The sequence below is a fragment of the Gavialis gangeticus genome, unplaced genomic scaffold (assembly GCF_001723915.1).
Source record: "Gavialis gangeticus isolate Ggan-Ray unplaced genomic scaffold, GavGan_comp1, whole genome shotgun sequence".
Classification (NCBI taxonomy): domain Eukaryota; kingdom Metazoa; phylum Chordata; order Crocodylia; family Gavialidae; genus Gavialis; species Gavialis gangeticus.
The window spans coordinates 12,275,282-12,291,345 of record NW_017729018.1 but is presented as its reverse complement, the minus strand read 5'-3'; the positions used below and the strand labels follow the sequence as shown (position 1 = coordinate 12,291,345).

Genomic DNA, 16,064 nt, shown 5'->3' with positions numbered 1-16,064 from the left:
CTGCTCACTGTTTAGGATGTGTAATTCATTAATAGCAAGCTTTTAGTGGGTCTAGATTAGTTTTGGAAAAGGAACTGGGAATAAGCAACCAAATTCAGCCTCATCTCAGGCTGTGGTTGCTCCTTGCCTGTCTGCCCCCAGCCCTGGGGTGGAGGTGGGGGTGTCTTCTTGGGCAAGAAGCCCCCACCCCTCCATCTTGATTGTAGCGGGGCTCCTCTACCAGGCAGGGGGAAGCACTTCCAGAGGCAGGTTTGATCCAGTGCAGCTGCCGGCAGTGGAAAACATCTGCCTGCTGTGAGGTAGCTCAGCTCGTGGGCTTGGAGAGCTCTTGGTGTGGGTGAGACTTTCTCTGCAAGTCCTGCTTTCTGATGACTGGGCCTGGGTTAGGCAGACGTTGGTCACCTGCATGCTCCCATCTGGACGACAGCTGTGCACTTGACCTCGGCAGGAAGACATCTGCCTTCAGGAAATGCCAGCTAGTCCAGCATACCACGGAGCATCTGCCAAGGAGTGCGGACTATGGGGAGCTCATCTTGCTCGTGCTCCCTTCTGCTTTCTGCACTGGCTTCCTTTACAAGTATTGAGCCGCCTTCAGGGTTTTCAGCAGCCTAAGCGCAGCAAGTCTTGGTGTTTCCTGGAAACTCCAGGATGGAGACTAGTCAACGGTCCTTTTTCTCCAGCATAACGGATCTTTCTGCTGCAAGGATAAAACATGTCTGGAGACTAGAGCTTTCTTAGGGGCTGCTTAGGGACTGTAGATCCAATTCCCTGAGAAAAAACAAGGACCATCCCAATCCACTTGGATGTAAAAAGTGCAATTTTTGATCTACCTTCTTTTAATAGGAATGCTGAGCAATTACAAACATCTGATAAACCCACACAACAAGCTCCTGCGTGTTTCATACCACAGATGAGTCCTGTCCCTTCCTGCACAACAAGTTGCTCAGATGCTATGTGATGAGGGTGCTGGTATAAGAATCTATACTTCCAAGGATAAGGGTAAAGACATTTATGTAGATTGCAAAAAGCACTTGCTTAGGGACCAGAAAGTTACTTGGCTGAAGCCTGATGACAGTACCTTAATCCCTATTCAAATACTGCACGTGCTGGTTGTCAGCCATTTGGTACGTGGGGAACGGGTCCCATCAGGCAGCATTGCTTCTGTGCAGGATACAGGCTATTATTGCTACTTTGGGTGTTTTTTAGCTCAAGTGTTGTGCTGAATTTGGTTCTTTTCTCAGAGCTTTGCCTCCTAGCGTCTTGCTGAGTGTGGTTCCACACATGTGGGGCACTGTCTTATTTTTAAATGCAGTCCTAGAAGGAACCTAAAATATCTTTGGGACCAGCATGACATCAGTTTATGATGTTTAAATGGGATTGCCAGCTGGCTGGTATTTCACTGGCACAGTCAGTGTTTGTACCCTCAGGCCTGTGTTGAAATCCTCATGCCCTTATGCTGTTTCTGTGCAAGAAGAGCCTTACTTGAGTCAGGTGTAAAGGCATGATTCTCCTGTTGCCTTGTTGCTGAGAGTCAGGAGGATCTCAGCTGAAATCGTATAATTCCTTTGGTATTGGCTCGTTCATAGTGGAACCAGGTCTGCAGGGCTTCAGAGTTCATCAGGTAAACTGAATAGCTGCCATTTCCTTGCCCCACGCCCTGCTTTTTCCCCCTTACATATGCAGATGTCACTAATAGATGAGCTTGGACCCGTAGGTGGGAAACCAGCCCACAGGCAGCGCAGTGAACCAGGCTGTTCAGAGTGTTCACTCTGTCCTGGCTCAGCAGCCAGCAGATTGTACGGTGCACTGCCAAGAGAGAGCGTTGGTGTTCACTCTTCCTGTGGAGGGCAGGGGCAGTAGTGCTCAGCCCCTTGGATCATATTGTGTTATTCCAACAGTATCCCTAGCCAGTTGTCCGGGAGCAGGGAGAGATCACCGTGGAGCTCCTGAATGAGGCATTCTGCAGTGAGATGCTTTTGGAGGTGGGGGGGAGCAAGCGGGTGCAGAGAAGGGTGGAGCTGGGAATTGTCTGGTGCCATGGGTAGACTCCACCCAGACCCGAGATCTCAGTTCACCCCGTGTCTCATTGTGAAAGTCTGTACCTTTTTTGGCTGCCAAGTCACTCTGGCAAGAGTGTCTGACCAGGCAGGTATAGAATTTTGGGGGGAAATGACAAGTTGCATCCCCTTTCCCCAGTGACAAGCATTATAACCCTTTCCTTTTACCAAACCTTTACCCCTCCCTCCTGGCAAAGAGGGCTCTGATCTTCCCCCTCCAGCACCCCAATTGGCTACTCTGGTCCCCACCCTATGTCACACCCAACCCTGCTTTGGACTCGAGCTGTGACACTTGACTGCGTGACCCTCAGAGAAAGTCCCTGTCCTTGCAGATGTGTTATGTTTGTGCTTGGCAGCAGTTGACATCAGCCCCCATCGGGCCCAGTGACACAGACCATACAGTGTGTCCAGCATGGCAGTTCCCCTGATCAGCACCAGTCAGACCGTGTGGGTGTCACCTGGCCCATTTCTCTTCCTCCTAGTAGATCTTTTGACCATCTGCCAGTGGGGAAGCTGCTGTCTCGCTCTTGGGGGCTGGGTCTGGCCCGGGAGAGAAGAGCCAGTAAGAAGACTGCTCCCCTGCCGCGCCCCCAATCGGCATGGCTAGCCACTTGGCTCTGCCTGTTTTAAGCATGATGCAACCTCCCTTGAGTCCAACTGCATCTCCTCTGGGAACCTGTTCTGCTGATCAGGGTGTTTGGTACTAAATTTAACGCATGTAAAACCTCAGCGATGTGCCCCGGGGTCTGGTTACAGACACTTGCCTGAGCAGGACGTGCTTTCTCTCCTCTCCTTTCCAGCTCTTGACCTATTGCCTTCTTTCTGCTTTTCACCAGTTCCTGCCCTCCTTTCCTTCTCTTCCTCCTTTGCTCCACACATCCACCTTTCCCCCAGCTCCCTTCTGTGCTAAACACTTCTGCTGGGCTCAGGACTCCATGGTACCTGGCTCTGTACAAGTGATACTATTTTGAAGGAGATACTTCATTATGTTTTAAATGGTTATTTTACACTGTGAGCTCTTTGGGGCTCTTTTTCCACCTATCTTTTTACTTTGATTCTGGACTGGTTCTCAGGCTAATTAGCAGAGTGCAGATAATAATAGGGAATCATAATACAAAAACTTAATATATGGAGGAAACAGAGCATTTTCTTAAATCTTATCTCTACTTCATTTCCTCTGCAATAACTAACTCTGGCTTAGAGACTGTTACTGAGAGCTGGAAGTTGCTTAAGAATCAGAAGACCCATGGAGGGACATAGCACAGCTGAAAGAGGCTGGTACTAGGATAGAGAGAATTGCACCTCCAGCTTCCAGCTCAGCCTGTCCCCTTTCAGCATTGGCCTAAAGTTACTGCTGTCTGCTTGAGGAAATTCCAGGCCATTATCTGCATCTTATTTATATTGATCAGCTTCTGTTACAATAGGAACATCAGCTTAGATGTGATTGGAGCCTCCTTAGCTGCTTCACGTGGGTCAATATAGATCAATGAGTTTGGAGGCCAGTTTGGATGCTGACTCAAACTACATTTCAAAACTTTCCTAGGTTGACAAAATGTAGGCAGAATCCAGGATGCTGTTCAGACTCAATCCACAGACAGATTGACTTTACATCATCTTGGAAGACGGATGGATTTTGTTTCAAACTGATTTACAGTGACAGCTATACTCGTGTGTCAAGAGTCCCTCCAGGTACTACTTTGCTTTGAAAATGTCTTATTCAGCAGGATCATAACATGCGGATTTGCTTCTTGCCACTGTAATAGATAACATGGCATTCACGTAGGTTAGAGGTACTTAGCTGAGGGGGAAAAATGCTTGTTGGCAGTGTTCTGAATAACACCTGAGATTATTAATGCAAATGTTAAAAAAAAAATCGCATCCCATTTCCTTTCCTGATACCATTTGTTTGTTAATGATATAATGTTTCCAGCTTCCTCATCCATTTTTTTTCAACATGTCACACAAATACCAGGTTGCCTTATATATTAGGCTTAATAGTGTTGTGCATAGGCACTGTTACCATGTTCCCAGGCCAGTCTCTCTTTCCTAGATGAAACAAACTCAGTTTCTTTAGTGTTTCCACTAAGCTGCATACTCTAAACACCACAGCATTCTTTCTGCTGTGGTCTCTTTAAATGTTTGTGTCATAAAGTGTAGTGGCAATGTGGTGATGGCAAATGCCATGCTTGTGTAACCCAACTCACTACACATGGTATAGCCTTTTCCACCTCTCTCAATAGGCCTCACTAGTTTATATTTAAGTCCACCTAAAGGCCTGCTTCAGCCAGGTGTATTCACTTGTCTATAACTTGCCTGTTCTTTCTCCTCTTCCCCTCTAACTGTGGTCTGTTTGTCCTTAGACAGTGAGGTCCTTCAAGCAGGGCTGAAGGATTTGAAGATCTCCTGGCCATCACAGATGCTGTTGTAAGTAATAGTAATTAATATCTTGCTCTTATCTGGTGCTTTTCATTCATAAATCTCAAAGCACTATTGCAAGGTAGGGCAGTAACATTAGCCCCAGTGTACAGAGGATGAGAAGCCACTCAGCCTGGATAGCTGTAACAGAAATAAGTCCATTTCATTTTGAACCTAGTCATGCTCTCTCCTCCTTTCCTCATACTAGCCTGCTGGTGGGCTGTTTATATTGACAGCAAAGCAGGGAAATTTTCAATAACAACAGGGATTTCCTTTGCATTTAAGCAAGTGTTTGAAAAACATTCCTGTTGGGTCTTTGTAAACTGATTCCTTCCTCTTCCCTGTAACAGCAGGGACAATAGCCTGTGATTTCAGGTGTGGGGTCAGGTCCAGATTCAGCAACAAATTTTCACATTTAATCATGGAAGTTGGCAGGACTTGGGCATAGATTAAATGCCTTGCAGGATCAGGGCCTGTGGGGACTGCATCTTGGGTTCTGGTAAAGTCAGATCCTGGGAGGGGACAGTTTGTTTGGAAGACTGTTCTGTACATCCTAGTGTTAATAATTCTCCAAATGACAATGGGGTAAAGTTTTTACGAGTATGTAGGAGAGACGGTGCTGATTTGGTACAGGCATTTAGACTTCTAGAGATGCAGACAGACACCAGGGGGTTCCAGCCTGGTCTCTGCTGACTGTTTTTGGAAGGTAGCGGGGTGTCAATCCTGCTTACCCAGCCTTGTAAACCCCACTAAGCATCTTCCTGCCTCTTCAATACCTAAGTGCCTTTAAAAACCTGATCTTATACATGGATCTGAACTGACCATGTAGACAACTAAACAGGATCTAGGTGGAATTTAGGCACTTGAGTCACAAAGAGCAATCCAGATCACCCCTGTTCAGTGGCTGCAAAACCCCAGAGGCCTAGGTTCAGTAGCTGCTTCCATTTGGGTCTGACAAGGTCCTACGTACCTGGAGCTGGGCTCCTGCACATGCTTAGAGGATATCCAGATTAGACCAGGAGGAAGGGATTAGGCTGGGCTGCCCTCAATCCCTTCAGTTGAAGCTGGCCCACTGAGCAGCCAAGAGTGCCAGTTTCCTGGACCCAGATGGAGAGCAAGGAAGATGGAGTGAGACTCTCTAACCTAATGGTTCTGACCCTGCCCGTACGGGGGCAGGCCTGGGTTCTGTTGTCTGCTGTCAGAACTGCTTAGGGATTTTATATTGGACAGTCACTTATCAAGACACAACTAGCACAGGCAGGTGTGTCCCTGCAGAGGCGGGGAGGTACAAAGGCAGATGTGCAAAGTCTCTAGGCCTCCAAAGTCTTTCTAAACATTTTGCCCCTTTGGTTTCTATTGTCATAAATGGATTTGCACCCAGGCGAGCTGTTGTTTGAGAGGGGTATGAAGTAGGCTGATGGGACAGATTCTTCCAGGGCATAATTCCATTCACTTCAGCAGAGCTGCCCCAGGAGTGAATGGATCTGATGTGTTGCTGTGTAAGGATCTGTTCCTCCTTCCACATTCTTTCCAGCTATTGTCATGTGTTTCTGGTCAGTGGTTTACAAAATGAGAGAAAAAAGAATGGTAAATTCTGCCCTTGGTTGACATGCATAGTGGTTTTAGTTGAACGAATAAAAAGCTATTTTAGGTTTTGATGAGCCTGTTCTCTTTAAATCCCAAGTAGGGTTCACACCAGGCTTTCTTCTGATCACATAGGCAATACCAGTGGCTCTGGCCTGTCTGGGTTATAAAAAAAAATGGATGGTCTGGGGCAATCTATACCTTCCATACCTGGAAGTTCATGCCACCTTCTAGCTAACCCCCTGGATGAGGTCTTTCATGAAAGTGGGGTGGGGGAAGAGGGGCTCTGTTCATTTAAAATCTTGGAGTCCACAGCTACTCTGCTTTGCCAGTCACCACCCAGTCTGCCCAACTGAACTTCCCACAGCAGGTGTTGCATCAAGGGTTTCCTGCTGGAGCCTGAGGGATGGCAGGGCCTCAGCCATCCTAAGGCCTTATGCTCCTTCCATTCTTCCTGTAACAGCTGACATGTGATCCTGGTTCCTGGCAGTGTTGGTGTTCCTCCGCTAGGCGGCAGTGCAGGCATATGAACAGGCTCCTCAGCTGGTGGGCCTGCATGGTCAACACCTTCAGAAGTGGCTACTGATTTCAGAGTGGCTCAAGTTTTAGGTGCCCTGGGGCTGGATCTTGAAGGAGCCAAGCAACCACAGCTCCTGTGGACTCTAGCTGGCACCCTGGAGACTCGGTGCTTCTGAAGGCCAGGCCCTGACCACATGCCTTAGATTGCCCAGGCACAAATCTGTCTTTATAGTTATCAGGGATATAGGTTGTAGCTGTGTTGGTTTAAAGGCAAAAGCAGTCAGAACTCTTGTGGTAGGGGAGATATATTTTATTAGATCAACTAGGTAGTGGTAAAAAAAATAAATCTTTATGCAAATTATAGTTACAAAAAAAATTCTTTATTTGCATAAAGATTTATTTTTTTACGACTACCTAGTTGGTCTAATAAAATATATCACCTCTACCACAAGAGTTCTGACTGCTTTGTAGTCATCACATTTCTGGATCCAGAGTGAACACAGGAGGCAGAAATCAACTGTGCTGCTGTCCATTGGGTGCAGTGAAAGACTTTGGGAATTGGAAGCTACATACATGGCATTACAAACCACCTGGTTGAATTTCAGTCCAGGTCACTGTAATGGGCACTCCCACCAAACCTTTGGCCAGATTTGGTGGAGAAATCTGCTTGTTGGCCAAGAGACTGGTCAGTCCAAGGCACCAGTGAAACAAGCAGCCAGGCCAGCTTTTTGAAATCATGCAGCATGCATGCAGCAGCTAAGGGGGCTGTGGCTAGTTGCGATCGGTGAGTCAGAGAAGGGTCTTGCTGCAGGCAAGTATCAGAGGCGAGCAGAAGCCTATGTGGGAACCAGGCTTAGCTAAGAGGTCTTGGCTCCAAAGAATTCATTGCCGTTGCTGCTGTTCCAGGGAGCAGCCCAAGTCAGATCCGTCAATGTACAGAGTTGTTGATGCAGTTTACCCTCAGCAGTGCTGCTGTCACAAGACTTCTGGGTTTCACTCCCAGGCTTGTGGTGCTGTTGCTAAGTCCAAGGCAGTTCTTCTCTCTGCACCTTGCTGTCCTGATGTACTGATATGGTTAATGTAGCCTGCAAAGGGGAGAATGCAGGGACTTGCAGAGGTCTGGAAAGAGCACGGAGTTCCTGGACGGGCATGGAATGCAGAGGGACAAAGCCCCCTGCTGAAGTGTGGGGCAGTGCCTGTTTGCCTCGCCTCCCCTGCTGCTGCCTGCAGGACACTCTCCTGACAGTGCAGAGCTGCCTCTGATTTACTCCCACTCTGGCACTGACTCCAGCATACTGGAAAGTGATCACCCAAATTCTGGTAAGTGCTGTGATTCCCCTTCCTGAGGGACTGCCTGGTTCCCAGAAGCAGGAGGGCAGGATTGATTGGATGCCTTCCATGGCAAAGAAACCTGAGCAGGGGGATGGGGAGGGTCTCCAATGCCTCTGGCCACTGGTTGATAGTGGCTCCATATCTGGGTTACATCAGCTGCACTCTGCTCCCTGGCAGGCTCTCGGGCTCTCTCTTCCTCTTTCTAGAAGATGGCAGGGAAACAAGCTCCACCTTTGTGCGCACTGAGCAGGCCCTCCCTGTTGTTCTTCCAGGAAAGAGAACAGCATCAGGTGCTGTGTATCAGCCTGTGGTACAAATGTGCTGCAGGTCAGGTCTGGTGCTGGGTCTGCATGCCAGGCAGTCATAGAAAAATGTTAAGTCAGCACTAACCTCCATGGGGCTGGTGTGGCTGGCTGGCTGGCTGCATCAGAGGGCTAGCTCGTAGCCTGGTCTGCCTGGCTAATAGCCACATGAGGGATCCACTGCGCATGAAGGAACTGGGGGTTGGCATTAAAGGCTTCACCTGACACCAGGAGTCAGGCTGGGCAATGTCTTTGCTCCCAATGCTTGGCTGTTTCTGAGGTTCCTGCTCTTGGGCTGGCCTCTGGCTTGCTCCTGTCCAGACCTGGATCCTAATCACATTGCCCAGTCCTGGCCATTGCACTGTGAGAGTGGAGGAATCTGTTTATCCACAGGTCAGCATAGGAGTCTCTGCAAATCATCCCTCTTAAGTGCCTTTGTGCCAGATACATGGAGTTTGGCTCTTACCCTTCTAGCTGAGATGTCAGCCTGCTTAGCCCACTTAGATTACCAGGAAGGAACCCTTGGCCCTGTGAAATGGAGCCTGGGGAAAGGACAGAGAACCCACTTTGCCTGTTTAGGCTGGCCATGGAACAGCCATCCAGTGGGGCCAGTGTTACCTTGCTGCTGGCTAGGGCAGGGATTGCAGCTGGTCCCACTGCCCACAGCACCTATCCACTTTGGTGGTGCACGGATTAGTTGCCATGCCAAAGTCCCCAAACCAGCTGGGGTGGTTGTTGGAGTGCAGGATGCAGCCAGCCCTACTAACCCAAGCAATGGTCTGTCTCCCCCATATTTCAGATAAATTCTCCTTGCGTGTTTAAAGTGCTTAGCAGAGGGAAGTCTGAGGCAGTGTTTTCCCCTCCTGTGAGCGCTACAGCTAGCTCTTATGTCCATGGTTGGAGGGAAGAGGGATCTATGGAGCTGGTTTGACATGACCCTCCCCTTTCCCTGCCCCTGTCAACAACCTAAGTTATTCCAGGTCACTTCTCCTCCCTCCCTCCAAGCTCCATGCATCTGGCAGGAAAGGATGAGAAAACAGCCTATCTGCTGTGAGGACTCTTCCCACTCACCTGCATTGCCACAGGCCCTGGGTCAGACCCATCCCTGCAGATGCCTCCTTTCTACACCCAGGGGGAGAAGGGCAGGAGAGGATTAGAGTCAGCTAGGCCCAAAGCTTCTCACTTTGACGGAAAGTCGGGGAATTTCCAGGCTGTGGAAAAACAGGAACTGGCTGTGTGTGACAGACAATGCCAAGCCCTGACGTGGCAGCCCTGCGCTAAGGCCCTGTTCCTGCCTGCAGAGGGGAGGGCTCTCCACAGTAAGAACCATGGGGTCAGCAGTAGTCAGGACAAGCAGTTTAACCTCCTTGCTGAAAGTCACTGGGCTATGCCCATTTGCTGCAGCTTGCCATGTTAGGAGGGTCTTTCCACATGCCTGTGTTTGGGGTATGAAGGAGGTGGGTGGAGAGAACCTTGCATGATGGAGCCCAAATGTGTCCTTCAGCATTTAACCCCATCTCAGATGTCTCCAGCAATGGGGTCCCTTTGAGCTTCCTCCTGGGGAAAATCCCATCCCCATCTCTGAGATTACAGGACTCCTCTGCCATTACCTCCATTTCAACCCTCTGCTCCTAATTGTACCATCCTGCTGCTGGGCTCCTCTCACCCTTTCTGGTACCAGTCAGAAGCCAGGCTGGTCCCTTAGGACCAACCTTTATTGGATTACTGGTTTGCACTGAGCCGTTTCATGGCTCAAAAGTTTTGAGGGTTTTGAAGATTTTATTCCACGCCCATCTGCTGTCACAGTGCACAGCCATGGCAGGCTCTGGTGATAGTTAGTTCTGCCCTGTGTAACAAGGTCCCACTCTAGCACCAAGGAGAAGAAATGCAGGTTTTTCCTGTTCCCCACTCCAGTGGCTCCAAAACAAGATCAGGCTCACAACCCCCTGGGACATGGGGACTGCCCTCCTTGGATCAAACGCGTGGTGCATCTCACTCAGCATCCTGCTCTTGCCAGTGGCTGGGATCAGATGCTGCTGTGAGCAGGGTGCAGGAACCCACAGAGGGCAGATGTGGCAAATACACTCCTCATGCAAGTCTCGGCAGGCTGCTGTGCTTGGCAGAGTGCTCTCTCCTCTGGTTCATTCCCTCCTAAGCCACTCTGATGTAGATCCCTGGCCCTCAAGGAACCCAGGGCCTGCTGCCAGCCCTGCTCATTAGCATTCCTGCCAAAGTACCTGCTAATCCAGCCCTTCTTATTAGCAGGTGACAATTAAGGGAGAGGTTTGAATTTCATCCTTGCCTAAGGATCTCCTCCATTACAGGAGAGTAGATAAACCCTGGCCTCCCAGAGCTAAGCAGGGAGGAAGGGGCTGGGGTTGAAAGGAAAACCCTTGCTGGAGGTGCAGTGTTGAGATGTTTCAGCTTGTGGAAGGGGTGAGGTTTGGAAAGGCTTTGTATACACATGTGCTAGTGCAAATCCAACTCTAGCTCGCAGCATGTGCACAGTGGAAAGGGGAGGAAAGGGAATGATCTCTCCTGCTCTGAACCAGGGGTGGGATGAATGAGGAAGGAGCCAGCATGGGGGGAGAATGAAGTGAATCCAGAGCCTGTTTCTGGCCCTCCCGGTCCCTTGCCCAGAGGAGGCAGGGGTGAAGGCCTGGGTTTGCAGTTTCTCCCTGTGCTGGATGCCACGAATATGTTATTGGCATGTGGGGTTTGAGGTGAGCTTCACAGGCAATGTGAAGGCATGGCTGCAGGGTCATGTGTGAACCATATCCTGGTCATGCTCTCGAGCATCAGGGAGACCGAACAGGTTTTCTCTTTCAAGTCCTCCCTCTGCTTAATTCTCTTCGTGTTAGGTGCTACCTATCTTGCCTATACCCATCTGACTCTGCTACCAGGTGTCCTGGTGGCAGCCAGCAACTGCAACTGCCAAGCTACCAGACCACAGGCACATGCACACACCTCTGGCACCTCTGTGTGGCTTTGCTCAGTGGTTGTGCTGGCAAGGCATGGAGTACACTCTGGGAAACCACAGCTACTCAAGGAGCTGCAGCAGCCAGCAGAAGGTGAAGGGGATCTGCATGTTCTCCTACCAGCTAGCTACAGACTGGTGGCAGAAACTTTTTGCATTTAATTAGGGGGGCTAACTGCAGAGGTGGACTAACTCTGCTGCACTGAAGCTCGGGGTGTGGATGAGGCCTGGGACGAGAGGAGAGAGGAGTTCACTGTCTGAGGAGGAGACAAATTAATTGCAGAACAAAGACTTGTACTTCCAGTGCAAGTGTTCAGCTACATTGTACAAAACAAAAGAGCTCTGAGCATCTTGAAACCCTTAGAAATACACCTGCTTAAAGAGACTCTAGCAATTGCTTCCAGATAACACTGCTGGCATTCTTAAAAGCAGAGACAGGGTGGCTTTCACTGCCTGTGCTAGGTACTTAAGAAGAAAAATGTATAAGTAAGCAGGGAAAACCATACAGTTTTGAATGCTGAACTATCACAGCATTGGCTTCAGAATAGAACAATGCATTCAAGCGATATAATTGAGCCAGTCCCCTCCTTGTTTGGTTCCGGAAGGAAAAGTGTTGATAAAATATATCTACTTTATCTGTATTATCTGATTCTTATGAAATTGCACCCAGAAATTAAACAGGTCAGGAGAAATAAGAATTCACCTGCAGTGTTAACAGTGGCAATCTCTGGGCCAGGGTCTGAATAGCAGAAAGTGAAACTGTCTGGAGAGTGACAAAATGTTGAGACATAGAAACAGAAAGTGAAAGCCACCAGGTTGGATTGTTTATTGCACTTTGGAGAACTGGAGTTTGAGGTGAAAGAAGTGAATCATCCGAAGTGGAGTTCCAGAGAGGTAAGGAGATGGGGTCTTTTCTCCACTGTGATCTCAAAGGGGTTTTGTCTTGTTGTCAGACTTGCCAGATTTCTAAACTCCCACTGCGGGGTGGGGACAGAACCAGGGAAGGGGTGCTGGTACTGTTTTGCATCATCATGCTTAGTGCTCGAGCTGTTTCACTTCTTGTTTTCTTTTCTTTCCCAGGTCCAGTTTGAATGCTAAGGGTTAGTGTCAACCTTTTTTCCTCTGGGGATTGAGTTGCATGTGTCTGGTCAAAAGGGGAGGGTAGGAAGAATTATAGTAGCTGTCCCCTCCTCAGTGTGAAGGGCTGCAGTGGGATAGGGTGGGGGAAGCTGTTGGTGACAGTGTGAAACTAGCTGGGTACTGTGTGCTGTGGGGAGAAGACTGGTTTCTGGACTTGGCTGGCAACTGCATTGGGCATTAAAAATTGCCTGCTGCAATTCTTTTGCTCATATGACCCCAGCACTTTTTCCTGCCATGGGCAGGGGGTCAGACTTGATGATTCATTGAGGTCCCTTCTGACCCTAGCATTTATGAATCTATGAACCAGTGAGTAGGGGAAATGCCCCATTTCTCACTTCCTAGATTGGCAGAGGGAAGGAGCCAGGCAGGCCTTACGCTGTCTTTGCAACAGGAGAGGACTGCGCATGTGGTTGAGCAGTACATGCAGCAAGTGAGGGAGCAGAGCTGATGGGATCCCACTCGGGCTCCTAGGTCAGCAGGACAGCGATTGTAACAGGGTCCCAAGAGGGTGGTCTTTGGGTTCATACAGAGACTGCATGGTAGAGGCAACAGCCAACTGGGGCTGGGAGAAGCAAGGAAGCAGAGAAGGTTCAATTATCTTTTGTTGTTGTTCACTTTGAACAAAATCCAGTCTCAGAGAATTAGGGTGCAGAGCCCTCAAAGATGCTGAATGGCAACAGCTGATGAGGAAGTTGCTCACACAGATACTGTGTGCGCCTAATTAAACACATGCCTGGGACCATGGCTAGGTGCTGAGTGGGAGGCAGACTGGTTTCCTCAAGGCCTGCTATAATAAATCCTTTTGTTCTCTTCATCTCCTTTGAAGTTAATTTCTTTGATGGGGCTGAAGTAGGTCTTGGCTGGCGCTTCCTGGCTGTTCTCTGTGATGAGAAAAGGGAACAGCCAAGAGAACATTCCTGCTGGGATCCTCTCTCATCCTGAGTGGGTTTAGGTTCTCTCCAGCTTTATTTTGGCATTTCCTGTGTGCAAGGATTGAGAATGCAAGACTCCCTCATAGTCCCAGTGGCAGAGTCCTCGAACCTGGTTGTGGGCCTCCATGGTGACCCAGCTGGCTAATGTATGGGCTGAAGCCTCTCACTAATCCCTAGCATCTCATCAAACATGATGAGTCTTCCGGATCCCAAATTCAGTGACCCTAGGTTTGAGCTGGGCCCCATTGCAGCTCCCTGCATTGGGGTTTTATTGTAATCAGAATATACAGTGGCATTTCCTCCAAGTGAGCAGCTTCCTTTGTTAATTGGTGTTGGCCACCATCTCAGCTGGCACACCAGGGATCTCTGGAGCTGAGAGCATGAGCTGCTACAATTTGAGCTAAAGAACCAGGTGTCTGTAGGTGAGTCCAGAAGAGACTTGTATCTGCTCTGTATCGGGCAGAGTGGGAATATGGTGAACAGGCTCAACGTTTTACAGAAGCAGGACATTAGCTGCCATGGTTTACCTGTGGCAGGTTAGGGTGTTAGGTCTGGTTTGTCAGGCTTGACAGTAGTCTTATGTCGAGTTTAGATTATGGTTTGTATGGGATTGTTTGGATAGGGATGATCCTGCTTCAGACAGGAGATTGGACTAGATGACTCTTTGAGGTCCCTTCAAGCTCTGCTTGTCTTATGACAGGCTCCCAATCTAGTCTGTGTGCCTATACCAGCTGTGCACTGCTCTGACCTGCTGCCAAAAAATAAGCCCTAGCTACCCATTCTACATGCTTCAAACTGAATAGAGGTGGCAGGATTTTTTGTGGGGATGCCTGCTGCTGTCAATCTTGCCACAGCAGCTACATAGCTGTTGCTAGAACTGCCTCAATGTTGTTTCATTTGGAGCAAAAGTGGGTGGGTGGGACTTGCATCCTGGCAGAAGCCTTGAGTGTGGCATGGAGTCAGTACAGATGTACCCCAGACTTGCTCTGCATCCCTGTGACCTCCCACCCCATCACCGGTGGTATGCAGTGTCCCCAGCCAGCAAACATTGAGAAAAGATAGGCTGTGAGCCGAAGAGAAAGGGGTTTCCGTGTTAATACACAGCATGAACATGGCAACTAGCACACGTTGGTTCTGCTGGGCAAGAAAGCCTTTTCATTGTACCATAATGGCAAGTAAACGTAATACCCAACTGAGCCCACAACACTTACTTACAGTGCTTCTTATTTTACACTGCTAGAGACCCCTCCTGTTTTATTCATTATCCCAGCCTTTCTTCTATTCAGCTGGACACTGATATTTTAGAGACCAAGTAGTACAGGGTGGTTCTGGACTGCTGGCTGTTTCCAGCTCTGGAAACAAAGCAAAGTGGGGCTGTCTGCATTGTTGATATTGGACTGGAGCAGCCAGCAGAAAGTGAGATCCATCTGGAATGCAACTTTTATATCATCTCATCTGGGCTTTTGTTTTTCAATGCCCAGAGAGTTCAAATGGCAAAGATCCAGCACAAAGGACAGGACAGACATTTTAAAGAGGAGAAAAAAAGAAAAGCAGCTGCATTAATTTTCAGCAGAATGTTGTGTTGCATTAGTTCTGCGATTCAGCTTTTCTGCTAATTTACTGTAAAACAGAACGACAGCATTGCGCCTGCCTGGAAGGGCAGCAAACTGAGTTCTGATCCAGGGACTCCCGTTGGGAGTCAGGGCCAGGCTTTAACAGTTAGTGCAAGCTCACCAAGTAGTTTCCTGCTGCAAGAGGAGGTACAGAACTATTGTTACCATTTGGCAGGTGGGAAAACAGAGGCACAGACAAGGATTCACCCCCAGTCACAGGGTGAACCAGTGGCAGGGAGAGCAACAGAGCCCAGGAGTGGTGACCCAGGCTCACTGCATCGCCCTGGAGGGAGGCAGGCTTTTCCTCATCAGGCCTGTTTCCTTGGGGAAACCCTACCAGCTTTCTAGCCCCAGATGCTACAGCTGAGTCTGTGTGGAAGGGAAGGCTACTAATGTGGGGAGTGGGTGGACTTTGCAGTACTGCTGCCCTCTCCCCCACCTTTAGCACCCTCTCCCCCTCTTCCTCACAGCGCCATCCACATGCCCTCCCCTGCCATCCTCCTCTCCCACCTCACTTCAAGCCCTTTCCAGTGTTTTGCCTAGGCCTCCCCATGGCCTCAACCCCCCCACCCTAACCTCAGTGCAATCTGCCCCCCCTTACCCAATTCTCCCCAACCCCAGTGTAATCTGTGCCCTCTTACCCCACTCTCCCCAGCCCCAGTGCAGCCTGCCCCGCTTTACCCCACTCTCCCTAACCCCAGTGCAGTCTGCTCCCGCTTGCCCAATTCTCCCTAACTCCAGTGCACTCTGTCCCCCCGCCCTTGCCCCACTTTCCCGAACCCCGGCGCAATGTCCCCCACTCCTCCCAGCCCCACCTCGTCTTCCTCCCCTCCCCCCAGTTCCGGCATCCGGGGCCAGTCGCCGGAAGTTCGTGTACCACAACCAAGATGGCGGCACTGAACCCGGAAGTGAGGCGGAGCGGCCGCCAGGAGGGCTGTTGAGTGCGGGGCCCCCCGGGAGCCAGGTAAGGGCCGCCCCGCGCGCTCCGCCGCCACCTCCCCTCCACTCTCTGGCGCTCCTGCCCCGGCGGGGTACCCACCCGCGGCCCGGGGCCTGCAGGCGCCCGATCCCCCCCTCCCCCCACTCCGGGGCAGGGTCTCTGGGCAGCCGCGGGGGTCAGTCGTGAGGGGGGTGACCTTTCACCTTTCACCCCGGCCGGGGGCGCTCGGGAGTGTCCGGGGAGCCGCGTGGGG

At 50.0% G+C, this 16,064-nt stretch overlaps 1 protein-coding gene across 4 annotated transcripts in view; it reads left to right on the top strand.

Moving 5' to 3' along the window:
* The first annotated feature begins 207 nt into the window (after window positions 1-207).
* Window positions 208-16,064, top strand: part of SBNO2 (strawberry notch homolog 2) — a 117,331-nt gene continuing 101,474 nt past the window's right edge. The window contains exons 1-2 of one of the 4 annotated variants that reach the window (XM_019513541.1): window positions 208-812; window positions 4,418-4,481. The gene's annotated coding sequence lies outside the window, so the exon portion shown is untranslated. Of the gene's footprint in view, window positions 813-3,071; window positions 3,747-4,417; window positions 4,482-11,682; window positions 12,081-15,735; window positions 15,836-16,064 lie in introns of those variants that run through there. The other 3 variants (XM_019513540.1, XM_019513542.1, XM_019513539.1) reach the window with 3 other exon arrangements.